The sequence below is a fragment of the Lactuca virosa genome, chromosome 4 (genome assembly GCF_052849685.1).
Source record: "Lactuca virosa cultivar CGN04683 chromosome 4, Lactuca_virosa_CGN04683_v6, whole genome shotgun sequence".
Taxonomy (NCBI): Eukaryota; Viridiplantae; Streptophyta; class Magnoliopsida; order Asterales; family Asteraceae; genus Lactuca; species Lactuca virosa.
In genome coordinates, this window is record NC_136429.1 from 240,493,065 (window position 1) to 240,514,898 (window position 21,834).

Here is a 21,834-nt window from a genome sequence, read left to right on the forward strand (position 1 = left end):
TCCACTGTTGCGCGAATCACGTGGGACTCACCGATTTCATGCCAACAAATAGGAGATCGGCATTTACGGCCATACAATGCCTCAAATGGTGGCATCTTGATGCTAGAATGATAACTGTTATTATAGGAGAATTCCACCAACGGTAAATGAGAGTCCCAGTTTCCTCCGAAATCCAAGACACACGCCCTCAACATATCTTCGAGTGTTTGAATTGTCCTCTCAGATTGACCGTCGGTCTGAGGATGATAGGCGGTACTGAGATCGAGGCGGGTTCCCATGGCTATTTGAAGTGATTGCCAAAACCAAGAGAGAAATCTCCCATCACGATCTGAAATGATGCTGAGAGGAATGCCATGCCGACTAACTATCTCGTTGATGTAAATCCGAGCAAGTTTTTCGACTTTGAAATTTTCCCGGATGGGAAGGAAATGAGCGGATTTGGTCAAACGGTCAATGATTATCCAAATGCTGTCGTGTCCTTTTGTGGTACGGGGAAGTTTGGTTACGAAATCCATGGCGATCGCTTCCCATTTCCACCTGGGGATTTCTGGTTGGACCAATAGTCCAGAGGGTCGTTGATGTTCTACTTTGACCCTGGAACATGTAAGACATTTGGCCACGAATAAAGCAATATCCTTTTTCATTCCCGACCACCAATAATTGGTTCTCAGGCCATGATACATCTTGTCAGTGCCCGGATGAATGGAATATCGGGTTTTATGGATTTCTTCCATCAGGAATATGCGAAGATTGTCACGATCTGGGATCCAGATGCGATCTTGATAATAGAAAATACCATCAGATTTGGTTTCCAACTCCCCATCAATTCCCGTGGGCATGTCATTTTCGGTAATTGCCGAGTGTTGGGCTCCTCGAATTCGGTCGCTGAGATTGGACAAGATAGGAGAACATATTAGATGAAATGCATGGGCATGTTCTTTTCGGCTTAACGCGTCAGCTACGACGTTTGCCTTGCCCGGATGATAGCGTATTTCACACTCGTAATCATTTAGGAGTTCGACCCATCGTCTTTGCCTCATATTGAGTTCCTTTTGATTAAGAATATGTTGCAAGCTCTTGTGGTCGGTGAAAATTACGCATTTAGTGCCGTAAAGGTAATGCCTCCAAATTTTAAGAGCGAAAATCACGGCACCGAGCTCCAAATCATGAGTCGTATAATTCCTTTCGTGGATTTTGAGTTGTCGTGATGCGTAAGCTATAACCTTTCCCCTTTGCATCAAAACACAACCTAGACCGAGATTGGAGGCATCGCAGAATACCACGAAATCTTCGGATCCTTCAGGGAGTGTAAGAATCGGAGCGTCACACAAACTTTGTTTAAGGGTTTGGAAAGCGTATTCCTGCTTGGGTCCCCAATCAAATGGTGTACGAAGTAAGCGGTAAAGCAATCTTTGAGAAATTTGAAATGAAACGCCGGTAATAGCCGGCTAAACCAAGGAAGGACCGAATTTCCTTGGGGGTACGGGGGGCTTTCCAATTCTGGACTGCTTCAACTTTTGCGGGATCGACTAAAATACCCTTGTCACTTACAATATGACCAAGGAATTGTACCTCATTTAACCAAAACTCGCATTTCGAAAATTTGGCGTAGAGCCGATTTCCTTGCAACGTTTGGAGAGTTAGGCGAAGGTGTCTTTCATGCTCTGCCCTTGTCTTTGAGTAAATGAGGATGTCATCAATAAAGACGATAACAAAACGGTCGAGATAAGGTTTAAATACCCGATTCATCAAGTCCATGAATACGGCATGGGCATTTGTTAGGCCGAAAGGCATAACGGTGAACTCGTAATGACCATAGCGGGTTCGGAAAGCGGTTTTGGGGATGTCTTCTTCCCGTACTCGAAGTTGGTGATAACCCGAGCGAAGGTCAATTTTTGAGAAGCATGAAGCTCCTTGAAGCTGATCAAAAAGGTTGTCGATCCGAGGTAACGGATATCGGTTCTTGATGGTTAATTTATTTAACTCCCGATAATCGATACACATACGAAACGAACCATCTTTCTTTTTAATGAAGAGAACCGGGGCTCCCCAGGGTGAAGTACTAGGGCGGATAAATCCCTTATCGGTTAGTTCTTGGAGCTGACTTGCCAATTCTTGCATCTCGGTTGGAGCCAACCGATATGGAGACTTGGCTATGGGAGTAGCCTCAGGAACAAGATCGATGCGGAACTCTAGCTCACGTACTGGAGGGAGTCCAGATACGTCATCGGGAAAGATGTCGGGAAAGTCTCGTACTATCGGAATATCTTCAATCTTCTTTTCTTTGACCTTTGTTTCCACCACATGGGCTAAGAAAGCCATGTATTCTTTTCGTAGATATGATCGAGCTTGAGTACATGACATAAGACTAAGCTTTTTCGAATGAGTCTCGCCATAAATATGAAGACTTTGACCGTCGGCGAGAGGAATACGAATGAACTTATCGTAACATACTATTTCAGCATGGTTTTGGGATAGCCAATCCATTCCTACGATGATGTCGAAGCTACCAAGTTCCATAGGAACTAAATTGACAGAAAATTTACGACCGGAAAAATCGAAAGTGCAATCTTGGATGACTGCATTGAGTGAAACGTATTTTCCATCGGCGACTTCTACGGTAAAGTACTCATTAAGAATCGTGCGAGGTGTGTGAAGTATGGGCTCAAATTCCAAAGACACAAAACTTTTATCGGCACCTGAATCAAAAAGTACTGACGCGTAGCAGTTATTTATGAGAAACGTACCATTTACGACCTTGTTATCGGTCTTTGCTTGGGTTGCGGTAATGACAAAGGCTCGGCCTTTGGGAGCTGGAACCTGCATTGTTGGATTTTCCTGGGCTTGGGTGTTGATGATATTGACTAACCTAGGACACGCGTTTTTGAAATGGGTGGGGTCACCACAGTTGAAGCATGTTCCAGTTGGATACCGGGTTTGTGTTTGCTGATTTGAGGGTAGATAGAGTGGTCGCTGAGTTTTTGGTGCACGACATGTGTTCGCCAAGTGGCCATAGCGACCACAATTCGTACAGAGGCGACACGGGCTAGTGGTCATATGGTGATAGTTACAGTGGTTACAGAGGGGGTGAGGTCCGGTATACGGCTTTTTATTTGGTTGGGCTGGTGGGGTGACTTGGGTGATAGGAGTAGCAGGGGTAATAACAGCATGGTTGTGGTGATGACTTTTCCGCTTCTTTTTGTCATGTCGGTGGGAGGACCCAGACTTGACAATTTGGGGGGTCTCAGGGGTCGACTTTTCAGTTGACATCTTTGAACCCTTGCGTGGGAGGACACCATCGTTCACATTGTCCTCGTTGAGTTGACCTGCTAATTCAATGGCGGATTCTAAGGTAGATGACCTGCTGCTGGTCACCGAATCACGGATCTGGCAGGGTAACCCTTTGATGTAGCGGCGTATTGCAGTTTTCATAGGTTGAACCATGTGAGGTAGGAGTCTCGAGAGATCATGGAATCTATTGGTGTAGGTCGCGTTGTCGCCTCCCTCCTGTTTCAGATTCCAGAATTCATCCTCGAGAGTTTACAATTCGCTGTCAGGGCAGAACTTCTCCATCATGCGTTCTTTTAGTTTTGACCAGGTCATTCCCAAGGCAACAGCCTCTCCCTTTGCCCGTTTTTCTAGGTTCCACCATGTGAGAGCATGACCTAGGAGGCACCCTGTAGCATGACGGACCATCAGGTCCTCAGGACACTCGCTATGGATGAAAGTACTCTCCATTTCTTCAATCCATGTGAGGAGTGCGGTGGCACCATCGGTGCCTTTGAGGTAAGGCGGATTGCAGTTACGAAAGTGCTTGAACGAGCAACGAGGAGTTGTTGCTGGAGCTTGTGGCTGAAGAGAATGAAGTTGGGTTGCAATTGTTAGGATGACGTTTGCTACCTCCTTGGCGACCATGGCATCTAGCCTTCTGTTGTTGTGAGCAGCGTATGGGGGTCGTAATGCCATCTACGAGAAACACGCATATGGACTTGTGAGTTATTTGTAAATTGATTATGGAAATAAAGTTTTTAGACATTGTTGGGTAAAATAATTGTAAAACACTTGTTGGGCCATGATTAGGAGTGTTGGGCACCTTTTGGGCTTTCCATGGTTACTAAATGTGAAACATGTAGCACTTGCGTGGGCCCCCACAAAACTAAGTTTTCACATTTCTTTCCCACTTCTAGGCCCATTAGGGAACTTAATAGTCCAATGAGTTGGCCATTTTGGAGTGTATCCTTTCGGATACGTTTGATAAGGTCGGGTATTTTGATGGCTCAAAAGTAATGTGAATGACGCGCTTTGGCCTATAGGTTTGGGAACTCTCGCCTTTGGTCCCCAGATAAGCAAACTGGTCCCTCGGTTGATTGGGATGTATACGAATGCTTACCTAGTCAGGACTTTCGGGCTACCGGCACCTCCCCCTTCCAGTTACTACGCGTCCATTACTATGATCCTACCCAACTAGAGTGGATGACTTTGAATTTCCTATGAGCTCTAAGGAATACATATATGTATATACATTTTGTTAAACAACTTGAGTATGTGTGTGATTTTCAGAGAAAGTGGAGAATATTCACAAGTGTATGCACACATATAAGTGTCAGGAGTAATATGTATGCACATAAGGGAGCAATTAACACACAAAGGTATTCCTAGGATTTTCTAAGTGCGAATTGCATACAGTTGTGTGTGCATTTTATAAACTAGCATACGAGAGGACCCTAGAGGCTATAGACTAGGTCAAGGCAATTAACCTAATTCCCTATAGTCAAGGGCTCTGATACCAATCTGTCACACCCCGATCCTTGTCGGAATCGATCAAGGCGTGATATATTGTTCAAAGTCTCATGACAACTATGTTATAATATGATTAGATTCAATTAAGTACTAAGTATGCAAAGAAGATCCACAACATACAAATACAAATCCAAATACGAACAACATTTATTACATCAAATTTAAATTGTCTTGTGGATTTCTAAGGCACAACCTATTTTTCATCAATCTTCATTCTTCAAATCTGCATCATGGGTAAAAACAGGTCAACTACGAGAGTTGGTGAGTAATCTAATTTTAGTAGAGAAAGTTGTGAAGTTGAAACATTTATAATTTGAAATTTGTTTTCTTTTGAAGTCGACAAACAATTGTATTTGAGATAACGGTTTATAAATCAAAAATTGATTAACAAATGATAACAACAACAATAAGTCCTCACCCTATATATATATATATATGTATATATATATATATATATATATATATATATATATATATATATATATATATATATATATATATATATAGGATGGAGCATCTAATCATCAAACACACTCAACCACGTGCGATCAATCACCTTAGCGTCCCAAGACGGGGTGGTCAACCCAATAGCGCTATTATTGTCCATAACGTACCTCAAGAATATGGGCATAGTCATGGAGATTAGACTAAAAATGATAATGCACTACAAGTACATGTAGCGTAAACGAACAATAGTTATACAATTAATGACTCACGTATAAATGTCCCAACAATGTCTCAATTGTGATAAAACAATAAAATGAAGTTGGAACATATTAGAACCACATGATACACACCAAAAGTATTGAAAATTATAAAGTATGGGGTAGATTACTCACTTTAGTCCCAAAACGAAATGCGTGTGTCGTATGATAGACGATTCGGGTCAAAATGGCGTAGAACCTAATATAATTAATAGTTTTGGTTTAGGAACTGCTAAACAAGAATGAAGTATTAATACAAATAATTAGACACGTATTCTTATATTAGATGAATTAACAATAATTCATTTTGATTATAATATTAAAGTATTTATTTATTAAATGAATTTTAAATTGAATTACTTACTTTGCATAATTAATTTATATTTTCAATTTAGGCCAGATTTTAATAATTTCTTATTAAAATAATAACTTGCCCAATTATAATTGTTTACGGATTTTAACAATTATTTATATAAAATAATCATTTAAATGCATTTTTTACATGCTTAAATACTTAGGAAAATAGTTTTAAATAGTAAACAGTATTGAAAAATTATGAAATTATTAGGAAATCATTATTTCATACAATATGAATTACTGTAAAATTTGTATATTTTTCTGAACTGTTTTAGTATTTATTTAATATTTTAATGATTAAACAACACAAAATTCGGGAAAAATAGTAAATGATTCTCAAAAAAATCTGTAAAATTAACCATAGTTTTATAACATGATGTAGAGCCCAGTGTATAAGTTTCAGATATTTGTGACTATGGGAAGTATTTTTTATATATTTCATTATTAATTAATCAATAAAATTATAAATAATAGTAAACAGTAATATAAATGCATGAAACTTCATATATCATGTTTAATCAGTATACATGTCATCCCAGAATTTTCTCAGAATTTATTGAATGCAACAAGTATTTTATGTGAATTATTGCCCTACTTTATTGAAATAATTATGATAATTCAATAAAAATAAGTTATTTTCTGAAAATTTCCAGAACTTCTTATTTTATTGATGGTATTCTGAGAAAAATTAGGTTTATGAAAAAAAATGAGTTTTAGATATTTTGGTGGATTTAATTTGTTTCTTGTATGAATTTGAAACTTTTAACAACATACCTTGATGAATGCTTCAAGAGGGATGAAGATTTGAGTATAATAGATTGTTCTTGGATGGAATATGAGTATTCTTGGAGGAAATTTCGAGATTGAGAGTGAGAGCAAGAATAGAGAAGATTTAAGTGGTGAAGAGAATAATGTGTTGGGAGAAAAAGGAAAGGAAAGTGGATGGGAGGTGTGAGTGGGAGACCATGGGAATAATCTTTTTGCTTTTGGTGGTATTCATAATTTCCCACTAACACAAGCATCTTTTACATAATTAATATATGAGTTTTATAAAATTTAAAGTAAGGTTTATAAAAAATAGAGTTTTATAAAATTTAATGTAAAGTTTATAAAAATAGAGTTTTATAAAAGATAGGTTATTATTTGATTATAACAATCTACTTTGATTTGAAGTTTAATTAGAGAATTCAAGTTTGATTCTTTTAATTTAATTAGAGCATTATACTTTGATTTGATTTTAATATGGTATCATAATTTACTTTGATTATAGTCATAACGTTGTACAATACTATGTTGCTATTAACGTCAAGTTATATCGTATTATATGGGTTTTGATCCTATTAGCGTCAAGTAATCTTGAGTAGGGTTTATTAAATTTCCAATTGGGTGGGGTTGACCCGAATCCATTTTAGGCGGATGTCATACAATCTCTTATCGACCACGGAGCCCGTCAAAACTCAGTGGTTGCTTTACCAGAACAACCGAAAGGAAACAACAACAACAACAATGACAACAACAACAACAAGAAGAAGGGTCGGAACAAGAGGAAGGGCAAGTTTACATAGGATTCCTCAAAGAAACAACAGCTAGTTACAGTTAATGCTGCTACTATACCCGTTGTTGTTCCTGTTAACCCAGTACCAGCTAAGCCTTATGCTGGTAATCTCCCGAAGTGCAACAAGTGCAAATTTCACCATAATGGAAATTGCCGGGAAATGCAGTGTCGTAACTGCAACAGAAAACGACATGCCCGATTCTGTAGAGCACCACCCCAACCACTTAATCAAGTACCTGCTGCTGGAGTAGGTCAAGCGTGCTACAATTGTGGTGAAGTGGGAAATTTTAAGAAAGAATGTCCTAAGGCTGGAAATGCCGGTGGAGTTGGGAGAATTTTAGCATTGGGTCACGATGAAGCAGTGGCAAACCCAACTGTAGTCACGGGTACGTTCCTTCTCAACAACACTTATGCATGCATTCTATTTGATTGTGGTGCTGAGAAGAGCTTTGTGAGCCATAATTTCAAACACATGCTAAATCAAAACTCCTAACCATTAAAAGAAACATTCATAGTCGAAATGGATAATGGGAAATCCGAATCCACCAATGATATATACATAGGATGTACTCTTACCTTAAATAACTTTTAATTCCCATTAGACCTTATGCCAGTCTCTATCAAAAGTTTTGACGTCATAATAGGTATGGATTGGTTGTGTCCTAACTATGCTGACATCCTATGCCATGAAAGAGCCGTTCGTCTGAACTTTCCAACTAACGAAACCCTTGTTATTTATGGCGACAAACCCGAAACGAACCTCCAGATCATTTCTTGCATCAAGGCACGGAAGTACCTTCGCAAAGAGTATTGTGCTTTCTTAGTTCACGTGGTAGACAGAAAGCAAGAAGTGAAAGACATAGCGAGCATTCCTGAAGTCTGCAACTTTCCCGACATATTTCCTGATGATCTTCCAGGAGTGCCTCCTGAACGACAAGTCGAATTCCGAATCGACTTAATTCCAGGGGCTACCCTAGTAGCCAAATCTCCCTATCGTCTTGCACCTTCTAAAATGCAGGAATTATCCAGCCAGCTTAACGAACTCCTTAGCAAAGGTTTCATAAGACCAAGCTTCTCACCCTGGGGAGCACCGGTTTTGTTCGTAAACAAGAAGGATGGATCATTCCGTATGTGCATAGACTACCGCGAGCTGAATAAACTTACCATTAAAAATCGATACCCTTTGCCTCACATTGACGATCTGTTCGAACAACTTCAAGGTGCGAGCTACTTCTCCAAAATAGACTTAAGATCCGAGTATCACCAGTTACGAATTTTGGAGAATGACATTCCCAAAACTGTGTTCATAACTCGTTATGGTCATTATGAGTTCGTAGTGATGCCATTCGGATTGACGAATGCACCTGATGTGTTCATGGATCTAATGAACAGAGTGTGTCGTCCATTCTTGGACAAATTCGTCATAGTCTTCATTGACTACATCCTTATCTACTCAAAGAGTGAAGAAGAACATGGCCAACATCTTCGTCAAGTTTTGCAAACTCTTAGATCAGAGAAACTCTATGCGAAGTTTTCAAAGTGTGAATTTTGGATCAGGAAGGTTGATTTACTAGGTCACATGGTCAGTTCAGAAGGAATACATGTCGACCCTTCCAAAATAAAGGCAATTGAAAACTGGTCAGCACCCAAAACACCTATAGAAATCCGTCAATTCTTAGGTCTTGCTGGCTATTATCGCAGGTTTATCCAGAATTTCTCTCGAATAGCTAAACCTCTTACTACCCTGACGCAAAAGGGTGTAACATTTAGCTGGGGAGAGAAGCAAGAAACAACATTCCAAACGCTGAAGCGAGCTTTGTGTAGTGCACCAATCCTATCTCTTCCTGAAGGGACAGAGGATTTTGTAGTGTACTGCGATGCTTCTAATCAAGGGCTTGGATGTGTTCTTATGCAAAGAGGAAATGTGATATCTTATGCCTCAAGACAGCTAAAGAATACTCGTGTCACACCCCAAAACCAGAATGGCGGAAACGTTCTGGGGTGGAGGACGTCATGCGTAGTATCACAACAATCGTGTCATAGCAATCAAAGTAAACACAACCATTACATTATAATATGAATATTTACATCTGTTTGAAAAATATATCTTGTACATATCAGTATATAACAAAAGTAAAAGACGTGACTCCAAAATGATTCGTCTTCTCCAAAAGTTGGCAAGAGTACCTGTCTATTGTTGCCCTGAGAATACAAGCAGTTTGAAAGAGTATCAGCATAAAGCTGGTGAGTTCATAAGTATTTGTTCTGGTGGAAGATGTTTCTTTGATCCTTTGAAAAGTGTTTCCTAAGAAAATCCTATATTTTCTTATGAAAGATGCTTGATTATCCATTACTTATTTGTTAAACAGTGTGTTTATGAAAGGTTGAGTTATCCCTAGAAAATCCTATATTTTCCATAAAAGTTGATAGTTGGTTATCTGTTCTTGTGTGAGGTGTACAAGTATCTACCATACTTGTATCGTTAGATGTAGTTTCCTTGAAAAACCCTGTTTGCTCCCTGTGAGGTGTATTAGCATTATTACATAAATAAAACTAATAAATAAGTGGTGAACTAAATCCTAAGGGTATTATTAATACCCTCTAGTAATCGAATCGGTTATTACCTTGAGGTTAGTTCACTTGATTTATTATTACAAAAGTAAATCTCTGTTATCTAGGTTGCGAGTTTTATAACCATACATTAAACTTGATATGGCACGTAACGGGGCCAGTATCCTTTTATGACTTTGTCACCCCAGGCATGGCTGCCTAACTGTAGCTAACAGTTTAGGTGCGGGATAGTCAGTCCCGTATAGATCTATACACAACAGTCACGCTCTCCCTACAAGATATTCTGGTTATAAGTGCTAGTCCTACACTCTCGAATCCGGTGGGAGTGTTACCAAGGACGTGTCTCCAACTTAAAATAACAAACTTACAAGTAATAATATAGAAAATCCTGTTTATAATTTGCATGAATCCCTTATAAAATAACACATTTTACTATATGATTCACGAATTCGTTGCTTTAGTTTTGGAAAACTGTTTCTACGAGTTGATTTCTTAATCATTTGGTAAAACTGTTTTCTGTATTAAAAGCATTCTGAACATAAAATATTATGCTTTGAGCACAACTTTCCTTGTATTCCCCCCCCCCTGAAAACATGGAAAACTCAAAAAAAAAACGTAGGGGTATGAACTCACAGTTGGTTGGATGCAAAGGATTGAACTGGACGATCCTTGAGTTGTTGTACGTTGCACTTAACGGAAATCCTAATATCAAATAAATACATATATGTATCTAAATTAGCGATTTCGTTAGATAAAGTGTTAGATAAACACTTGTTTTTGGTTAAGGAATGTTACCGGAACTTGGTTGAATTGAGAAAACAGGCTTTTCCCCACGAAAGAGCTGTTTATGGTCGTGAATGGAGTTTACGGTCGACAGACCGTGAACAAAGTTTACGGTCTACGAAGATCTGGTGAGTTTACGGTCGCAACGGGTTTACGGTCTATGAAGATTGACCGTAAAATCAAGAACAAGGGTGCTTGTTTTCGACGAAAAAGTGTTCCAAAGGCTCCTAAATGGCCCTAAATGACGATTTTCGGCGTTTTTCGGGTGAAAGGAGGTCTTTATGGTGTTTACGGTCAAGAGGTTTAGAGAGAGAAAGTGGGTGTTTCCGGTCAAGAAGGTTCAAATGAGGGTGGGGGTCAAGTATTTATAGGCTGGGGTTTGGTCGGTGGTGGGGTCCACCTGGCACCGACCGTAAACTCGGTTTGACCGTTCCGAGGGCGTTCGAGTTTTTCGCATGACTCCCGGTTTATTCCCACTCGTATAAAATACATATTATTTATTTAAAACGTATAGCCTTTCCCAAACTAAGAAATTTGACGGAATTTAATAAAAACCCAAATTTTATTAACGGAAACTGGGTAAGTATAACGGGAAAAGTTTCGGGTTGTCACATCATCCCCCCGTTAGAGGGAATTTCATCCAGAAATTCGAACATAGAATACAAATCATGAATTAGGAAAGAGATGCGGATACTTCTGTTTCATCTGATCTTCGTGCTCCCAAGTGAATTCAGGTCCCCGCTTGGCATTCCAGCGAACCTGCACTATCGGGATGCGACTTTGTTTCGTTCGTTTGATCTCTCTATCCATGATTTCGATCGGTTCTTCCACGAAGTTTAGGTTCTCGTTGATTTCAATCTCATCGAGAGGAATCACAAGTGTCTCATCGGATAGACACTTCTTTAGGTTCGATACGTGGAAGACAGGATGAATGTGGTTAAGTTCTTGAGGTAAACGAAGTTTGTAGGCTACGGGACCGATCCTAGCGAGGATCTCGAAGGGTCCTATGTATCTCGGGTTCAGCTTTCCACGCTTTCCGAAGCGTATCATGCCTTTCCAGGGCGAGACCTTCAAGAAAACACGGTCACCAACCTGGAACTCCAAGGGTTTTCGTCGTTTATAGGCGTAGCTCTTTTGTCGATCTCTCGAAGCTTTTAGTCGTTCCCGGATTTGTACGATCTTTTCTGTGGTTTCGCGGATGATTTCTGGGCCAGTGAGAGTGCTGTCAGGGACTTGCCTTTTGGCTAGCTGCGTGTTGCCTACCTCAGCCCAGCATAGAGGGGATCTGCATTTGCGGCCATAAAGGGCTTCGAAAGGCACAGCCTTGATGCTGGTATGGTAACTGTTGTTGTAGGAAAACTCGACCAAGGGCAAATGGGTGTCCCATGACTTACCAAAGTCAATTACACATGCTCTCAACATGTCTTCCAAGGTCTGGATGGTTCTCTCACTCTGCCCGTCTGTCTGAGGATGGTAAGCTGTACTCATGTCCAACTTAGTTCCAAGAGCTTTCTGTAGTGATTGCCAGAACCTTGAAGTGAACCTGCTATCTCGATCGGAGATAATAGACACATGCACACCATGCAGTCTAACTATCTCTTGGATGTAGATTCGTGTGAGTCTTTCCATTTTGAAGGTTTCCTTGATTGGAAGGAAGTGAGCGGATTTTGTCAGTCGGTCGACTATTACCCAGATGGTATCGTACCCATTCGGAGATCTGGGTAATTTAGTGATGAAATCCATATTAATCCTTTCCCGCTTCCACTCAGGTATCTCTGGCTGCTGGAGCAGACCTGAGGGCTTCTGATTCTCAACCTTCACCTTGGCGCAAGTCAGACACTTGCCCACGAAGGTAGCGATCTCTACTTTCATGTTTGGCCACCAATACAGTTTCTTGAGATCGAGGTACATCTTGTCCGAACCTGGATGAATGGAGTATCTAGTCTTATGAGCTTCGTTCATGACAACCTCCCTGTAACCACCGAACTTTGGGGTCCAGATCCGGTCCCTGAAATAATAGACTCCATCTCCCTTGATCTCTAGGTTCTTTTCCATTCCACTCAAGGATTCACCCGACATGTTCTCTAGTTTTAACGCTTCCAGCTGAGCCTCCATGATTTGCGCGGATAAATGGGAATGGATAGTCATGGTCAGTGCCTTCACTCTACGACCTGAGTATTCCTTCCGGCTGACGGCATCTGCCACCACATTGGCCTTGCCGGGATGGTAGCGGATTTCGCACTCGTAATCGCTGAGTAGCTCAACCCATCGCCGTTGTCTCATGTTCAACTCCTTCTAGTCTAAGATATGCTGCAGGCTTTTGTGGTCAGTGAAGATAATGCACTTGGTTCCGTAGAGATAATGTCTCCGTATCTTCAATGCGAAGACTACTGCTCCCAATTCCAGATCGTGCGTTGTGTAGTTGACTTCGTGTGCTTTCAGCTGTCTTGAGGCATAAGCAATGACTTTTCCCCATTGCATGAGCACACAGCCTAGGCCCTGATTGGATGCATCACAATAGACAACGAAGTCCTCCCTTCCTTCGGGCAGAGACAAGATAGGTGCGCTGCACAGGGCCCACTTCAATGTTTAGAACTCAGTGTCTTGCTTTTCACTCCAACAAACGGGTACGCCTTTCTGAGTCAGAGTGGTTAAGGGTTTGGCAATTCTGGAAAAATTCTGGATAAATCTGTGATAATAGCCAGCGAGACCCAAGAATTTACGGATTTATGTGGGCGTCTTTGGTGCTGACCAGTTCTCTATCGCTTTGATTTTGGAGGGGTCCACGTGTATGCCTTCCTTGCTTACCACGTGACCTAGGAAGGTTACTTTTCGAATCCAGAATATGCACTTGGAGAATTTCGCGTACAACTTCTCCGCCCTTAGAGTTTCCAGCACCAATATCAAGTGCTGTCGGTGTTCTTCCTCACTTCTGGAATAGACAAGTATATCGTCGATGAACACGATTACGAACTTGTCCAGGAAAGAACGACACACCCGATTCATCAGGTCCATGAATACTGCCGGTGCGTTGGTTAGACTGAAGGGCATTACTACAAATTCGTAGTGACCATACCAAGTCCGAAATGTTGTCTTAGGAACATCACTCTCATGGACTCGCAGCCGATGGTACCCTGATCTTAGGTCTATTTTGGAGAAGGAGCTGGCTCCTTGAAGTTGATCGAAGAGGTCGTCGATTCGGGGAAGGGGATAACAATTTTTGACAGTGAGCTTGTTCAGTTCGCGATAGTCAATACACATCCGAAAGGATCCATCCTTCTTTCTCACGAACAAGATCGGGGCTCCCCAGGGTGAGGAACTCGGTCTGATGAATCCTTTGCTGAGCAGCTCATTGAGTTGACTGATTAATTCCTGCATTTCTGTCGGCGCTAAGCGGTATGGGGATTTGGCTACGGGGGTAGCTCCGGGGACTAAGTCGATGCGAAACTCGACTTGACGCTCGGGAGGAATTCCCGGAAGCTCTTCGGGAAAAACATCAGGAAAGTTGCAGACTTCGGGGATGCTCTCGAGGTCTTTAAGTTCCTGCTTCGCGTTAATGACATGAGCTAGGAATGCATAACACTCCTTTAGCAGAAATTTTTGGGCTTTGATGCACGAAATGATACGGAGATTTGAACTGAGTTTATCGCCATAGATTATGAGGGCTTCGCCAGAGAAAATATTGAGACGAATGGCTTTTTCGTAACAAAGGATATCAGCACGATTGGGGCTCAACCAATCCATGCCGATGATGACATCGAAGCTTTTTATGGGGACTAGCATAAGGTCAATGGGAAATGAGTGATCGTTTAAGGTAAGGGTACAGCCTACAAATATGTCGTTAGTGCTCTCCTTCTCACCGTTAGCCATTTCAACAGTAAACGTTTAGGTTAAAGGCTGAGGTTTATGTTTGAGGAGATGTTTGAATGCATGACTAACAAAACTTCTCTCTGCACCAGAATCAAAAAGAATGCATGCATATGAGTTGTCGAGAAGGAACGTACCCGAAACAACAGTAGGATCAACGACTGCTTCCCCCTGGCCCATTGCTAGCACTCTCCCCGTACTGCCGGTTGTTGTTGCCTTGCGGTAATTTCTCTTATAGTGACCGATTTCCCCACAGCCGTAACATGCTTGACCAACACCTGCTCCAGATGCCTGATTGGTTGGTTGGACTGGTGCCTTACAACCTCGAGCTGTATGCCCCTTTTTTCCACAGCTGGTGCAAAGCATTTCACGACATGGGCCGGGATTATGATGGTAAATGCACTTGTTGCACCAAGGAAGGGAACCAGCATACCTACTGGTAGGTGCTTGAGTGGCAGGAGCAGTGGCAGGAGTAGTAGCAGCGTGGACTGCCACCGTTTGCTGTTTCTTTGAGGGCTCATGCGAAGGTTGGCCCTTTCGCTGCTTCCAGAACTTTCTTTTCTCACCACTCACCTTTGCTGGTTCAGGAGCGGCTGTTACTTTATCAAGATCAACTCTGTGATCTATGAGAGTTTGCGCCAAACACTTGGTGCTGTCAAAGGTGTTTGGCCTAGCAGCCAAGACATTTCCTTGAGTTGGGGGCGTCAATCCCCAAATGTATCTCTCGATCATTTTGCTTTCCGGAGCTACCATTTCCGGACAAAGAAGTGCTAGGTCTTCAAACCTAGATGTGTAGGCAGCAATGTCGGAACCTTTCATCTTCAAGTTCCATAGTTCGTGCTCCAGTTTCTGCATCTCGCCCCGTGGGCAGTACTCAGCAAGCATGAGCTCTTTCAAGCTCTCCCACCCCATAGCATTGGCTATCGGTAGGGTTAGGGATTTGACCCGACCATTCCACCAGGTCAGTGCTCTGTTGGCGAAAGTGCAAGCGGCGAATTTCACCTTGTTGGTTTCGGAACAGGAACAAGTTTCGAAAATGGATTCGATCTTCTCGAACCATCGAGTCAGGGCAATAACACCTTCATTGCCGTCGAAAGATGTGGGTTTTGCGTTCATGAAGTCTTTATAGGAGCACTCCTTCTATTGTCCCTGACTATCTTCATGATTTTGGGGATGAGTACCACCTCCCGGCCCGCCATATCCGCTAGGATTAATCTGTGACATCGCGGCAGCCATAGCAGCAGTAACAGCTGCCTGGAACATAGCAGGATCGAACTGAGGAGGTGGCGATGTCAGATCTGTTGGGGGATTGTTGTTCTTTTTGCTGGGTCTTTTCTTTGGAGGCATATTGTTCCAAAAATAATCATGAAGGAGAGGATGGTAAGTCCTCTGGAATCGAATCAGGAGATATGAAGCAATGTATATCTCAACATGATAGCTAGAGTGTTCTACTAAGCGATAAACAAGGAAAAGCTACCAATACAAATAAGTTGTCGCTAAAAGGAATGAGTAGCAACACTTGGAAGTGAATTTATGCAATGAATTTGACTCAAGACAAATACTCCTATAGTATTTTAGGTTGTCTGTTTTGTTCTATCGACGTCTTGTTGTATGGATACTTGGTAAGTTTTAGGCCTGCTGCAACACCACAGTCACTCCCAAGCACATGTTGGTCATGTCTCGAATGAATATAGTTGATCAGGCTATATTGACCCTAGACATGATTACATAACTGCCCAGGTTTAACCGCAGTGTTCAACATCCAAATACTTTTGTTTTGTTCTAAACATGAATCTGTTTATGGTATGTAGGTATACTTGTATACTTTTCGTAAAAATACTTATATATATAAAGTATACTTTTAGTTCAGAGCACTTCGGCCCCTTAGTGTTTATAGTTGTATACCATGTAAGGTTCGGTATACTTATTCACTATAAACAATAGCTCTGATACCAATCTGTCACACCCAAAAACCAGAATGGCGGAAACGTTCTGGAGTGGAGGACGTCATGCGTAGTATCACAACAATCTTGTCATAGCAATCAAAGTAAACACAACCATTACATTATAATATGAATATTTACATCTGTTTGAAAAACATATGTTGTACATATCAGTATATAACAAAAGTAAAAGACGTGACTCCAAAATGCTCCGTCTTCTTCAAAAGTTGGCAAGAGTACCTATCTATTGTTGCCCTGAGAATACAGGCAGTTTGAAAGAGTATCAGCATAAAGCTGGTGAGTTCATAAGTATTTGGTTCTGGTGGAAGATGTTTCTTTGATCATTTGAAAAGTGTTTCCCAAGAAAATCCTATATTTTCTTATGAAAGATGCTTGATTATCCATTAGTTATTTGTTAAACAGTCTGTTTATGAAAGGTTGAGTTATCCCTAGAAAATCCTATATTTTCCATAAAAGTTGATAGTTGGTTATCTGTTCTTGTCTGAGGTGTACAAGTATCTACCATACTTGTATCGTTAGACGTAGTTTCCTTGAAAAACCCCGTTTGCTCCCTGTGAGGTGTATTAGCCTTATTACATAAATAAAACTAATAAATAAGTGGTGAACTAAATCCTAAGGGTATTATTAATACCCTCTAGTAATCGAATCGGTTATTACCTTGAGGTTAGTTCACTTGATTTATTAATACAAAAGTAAATCTCTGTTATCTAGGTTGCGAGTTTTATAACCATACATTAAACTTGATATGGCACATAACGGGGCCAGTATCCTTTTATGACTTTGTCACCCCAAGCATGGCTGCCTAACTGTAGCTAGCAGTTTAGGTGCGGGATAGTCAGTCCCGTATATATCTATACACAACAGTCACGCTCTCCCTACAAGAGATTCTGGTTATAAGTGCTAGTCCTACACTCTCGAATCCGGTGGGAGTGTTACCAAGGACGTGTCTCCAACTTAAAATAACAAACTTACAAGTAATAATATAGAAAATCCTGTTTATAATTTGAATGAATTCCTTATAAAATAACACATTTTACTATATGATTCATGAATTCGTTGCTTTAGTTTTGGAAAACTGTTTCTACGAGTTGATTTCTTAATCGTTTGGTAAAAGTGTTTTTTGTATTAAAATCATTCTGAACATAAAATATTATGCTTTGAGCACAAGTTTCCTTGTACTTTTGCTTGTATTCCCCCCTGAAAACATGGAAAACTCAGAAAAAGCATAGGGGTATGAACTCACAGTTGGTTGGATGCAAAGGATTGAACTGGACGATCCTTGAGTTGTTGTACGTTGCACTTAACGGAAATCCTAATATCAAATAAATACATATATGTATCTAAATTAGCGATTTCGTTAGATAAAGTGTTAGATAAACACTTGTTTTTGGTTAAGGAATGTTACCGGAACTTGGTTGAATTGAGAAAACAGGCTTTTCCCCATGAAAGAGCTGTTTATGGTCGTGAATGGAGTTTACGGTCGACAGACCGTGAACAGAGTTTACGGTCTACGAAGATCTGGTGAGTTTACGGTCGCAACAGGTTTACGGTCTATGAAGATTGACCGTAAACTCAAGAACAAGGGTGCTTGTTTTCGACGAAAAAGTGTTCCAAAGGCTCCCAAATGGCCCCAAATGACGATTTCCGGCGTTTTTCGGGTGAAAAGAGGTCTTTATGGTGTTTACGGTCAAGAGGTTTGGAGAGAGAAAGTGGGTGTTTCCGGTCAAGAAGTTTCAAATGAGGGTGGGGGTCAAGTATTTATAGGCTGGGGGTTTGGTCGGTGGTGGGGTCCACCTGGCACCGACCATAAATGGGTTTACGGTCCGACCGTAAACTCGTCCTGACCATTCCGAGGACGTTCAAGTTTTTCGCGTGATTCCCGGTTTATTCCGACTCGTATAAAATACATATTATTTATTTAAAACGTATAGCCTTTCCCAAACTAAGAAAATTGACGGAATTTAATAAAAACCCAAATTTTATTAACGGAAACTGGGTAAGTATAACGGGAAAAGTTTCGGGTTGTCACATCATCCCCCCGTTAGAGGGAATTTAATCCCGAAATTCGAACATAGAATACAAATCATGAATTAGGAAAGAGATGCATATACTTCTGTTTCATCTGATCTTCGCGCACCCAAGTGAATTCAGGTCCCCGCTTGGCATTCCAGCGAACCTTCACTATCGGGATGCGACTTTGTTTCGTTCGTTTGATCTCTCTATCCATGATTTCGACCGGTTCTTCCAAGAAGTTTAGGTTCTCGTTGATTTCAATCTCATCGAAAGGAATCATAAGTGTCTCATCGGACAGACACTTCTTTAGGTTCGAGACGTGGAAGACAGGATGAATGTTGTTAAGTTCTTGAGGTAAACGAAGTTTGTAGGCTACGGGACCGATCCTAGCGAGGATCTCGAAGGGTCCTATGTATCTCGGGTTCAGCTTTCCACGCTTTCCGAAGCGTATCATGCCTTTCCAGGGCGAGACCTTCAATAGAACACGGTCACCAACCTGGAACTCCAAGGGTTTTCGTCGTTTATAGGCGTAGCTCTTTTGTCGATCGCTTTTAGTCGTTCCCGGATCTGTGCTGGGCTGAAGTGGGTGATACGCAGCTAGCTAGAAGTCAAGTTCCTGACAGTACTCTCACTGGTCCGGAAATCATTCGTGAAACCACAGAGAAAATCGTATAAATCCGGGAGCGACTTAAAGCTTCCAGAGATAGGCAGAAAAGCTACACCGACAGAAGAAGAAAACCTTTGGAGTTCCAGGTTGGTGACCGCGTCATGTTGAAGGTCTCACCCTGGAAAGGCATGATACGCTTTGGAAAGCGTGACAAGTTGAATCCAAGGTACATAGGACCATTAGAGATTCTTGCTAGGATCGGTCCCGTAGCTTACAAACTCCGATTACCTCAAGAATTAAGTAACATACATCCCGTTTTCCACGTCTCAAACTTGAAAAAGTGTCTGTCCGACGAGACTCTTGTTATCCCACTCGACGAAATTGAGATCGATGAGAGCCTCAACTTCGTGGAAGAACCAGTAGAAATTATGGACCGAGAGGTTAAGCAAACAAAGCAAAGTCGTATTCCTATAGTGAAGGTTCGCTGGAATGCGAAACGTGGACCTGAATTCACTTGGGAACGCGAGGATCAAATGAAATTGAAATACCCTCATCTTTTTGCTTAGTTATTTGTTTTTAATTAATTGCTTAAACTCTAATTTCGGGACGAAATTCTCTCTAACGGGGCGGGGGGGGGGGGGGATAATGTAACATCCCGTTATTTTCTGTTTGTAAAGTCAAACAAAGGTCAACTAAAGTCCTTTTATTGTTTGGTTTTTTTAATTAAGGTTATGAAATACCTTTAATTGCTAAAATCCTTATAATATCCATAGTTGAATTTGGAAGGAAAAGGCTTGAAATTCCGAGAAACTTCGCAATTATCCCTTCACCTCAGACCGTAAACACTTCGGACCGCAAAGAGTTTACGACCGTAAACACTTCGTATCGTAAACTCCTCGCAGGCCGTAAACGAGGCTTCAGCCGTAAACATCAAACGGGCTTCGGACTGCAAACTCCTCGGCCGTAAACCCTCGTACATATATATAGATTTCCTTCATTTTCTCACTATTTCTCACACATTCAACCCAAGAAACTCGGTTTTCTCTCAACTATCATCAATATTTACACCTTAATCTTCAAATAAGTAAGTGCTTCTCCTATTTTATTAGTTGATACCTTGCTTAATCTAGTGAAACTCTATGATTTCATCCATGAAATCATCTCTTTTGCTTAGATCTTCAAGAACACCAAGAACACATACTAGTTCTTTAGGCCGTGAACACCTCATTCAAGCTTCAAAACGTAAGTATACATCCTAATACTAGTTATTCTATACAAATTCATAACATACAACCTTGAAAACAATCAATTCCAAGAACAATGAGAGTTTACGGCCATGAGCATCTCCCTTGGCCGTAAACTCCTATGAAGAACACCTTAGGCCGTAAACTCCTATGAAGAACACCTTGTGTGGCCGTAAACTCCTTTATAACAATCACATGTGATTGTAACACTTAAATTCAAGTATTTCCTAGTCCCTAAAGTGGTTTCCTATCATAATTAGTTGTTATAAACACTAATTATATCAATATATGTATCTTTATATGCTTAATAGGATCCGTTGTGCTCAAGACTTCACTTGACACTTAGCATCCTACACCAATCTTACATTTGAATAACTTACAACAGATGAGTTCATACCCCCACATTTTCATAGTTTTTACTGCTTTAAGGGGGGGGGGGGGAATACAAGTCTAACACAAAGTTTTTGTGTTATAATCAAGTGATTTCAAATATCTTATCAAAATGGATTTCAGTTATCATCAAATCAAATGATTTTCAATCATTGTTTCAAAACGACATCAAGTCACCAAAATGAATTTCAAAATATCAAACTTCTTTTAAATGTTTTATAAACTTATATTTTTCCCCAAAAATCATACTAGTATACATATATTTATATAAATAAGATTTAAAAGATTTAGGACTAATAACCTACTTTGGTTGCTTTTCCTTGTTTGGATGTGGGATTACAAGTATCAATTATTTGTCCGAGTGTCATTTAAATTTTACTTATATATATTTGTATATGTATACAAGTATAAAAGTTAGTTCATTAAGTACAATTACCCTTTGTAACATGTTGAGCAAGGGGTTACATTCATGACTACTCGTTATCAATACAGAAAGTACATATAAATTATAAGAGGTATAATTTATGATTCACAGAACATTAATTCATGATTCAAATATACAAAAGTACATTGTTTACAAGAACAAGGGTTTGATTCAAAAACTATTCAAGGGTATACATTCTTTCAGATATATGTTAAGAGTACTAATTCAAGAACATACTATCAATCGTTTATTTCAGAATGATTAGGTTTTTCGTAACTATTATACATGTAACGTTTATATGCTTTTATGAGTCAAGTAGTACAGGTTGTTTAATTCATTTAAACAATATAGTAAAGTCTTGACATTATAACCAGAATCTCCAGCCGGGGATCGAAACAATGTGTGTATAGATCTATATTGGGATTGACAACCCCGCACTCAGACTGCTAGCTACAGTCAGGCATACACGCCTGTGAGTGACAAATTGTTATCAATAGTTTTCAGCGCACTCATAGTGTTGGGTCAGGCCATCTAGTCAGTATGGTTATAATAACT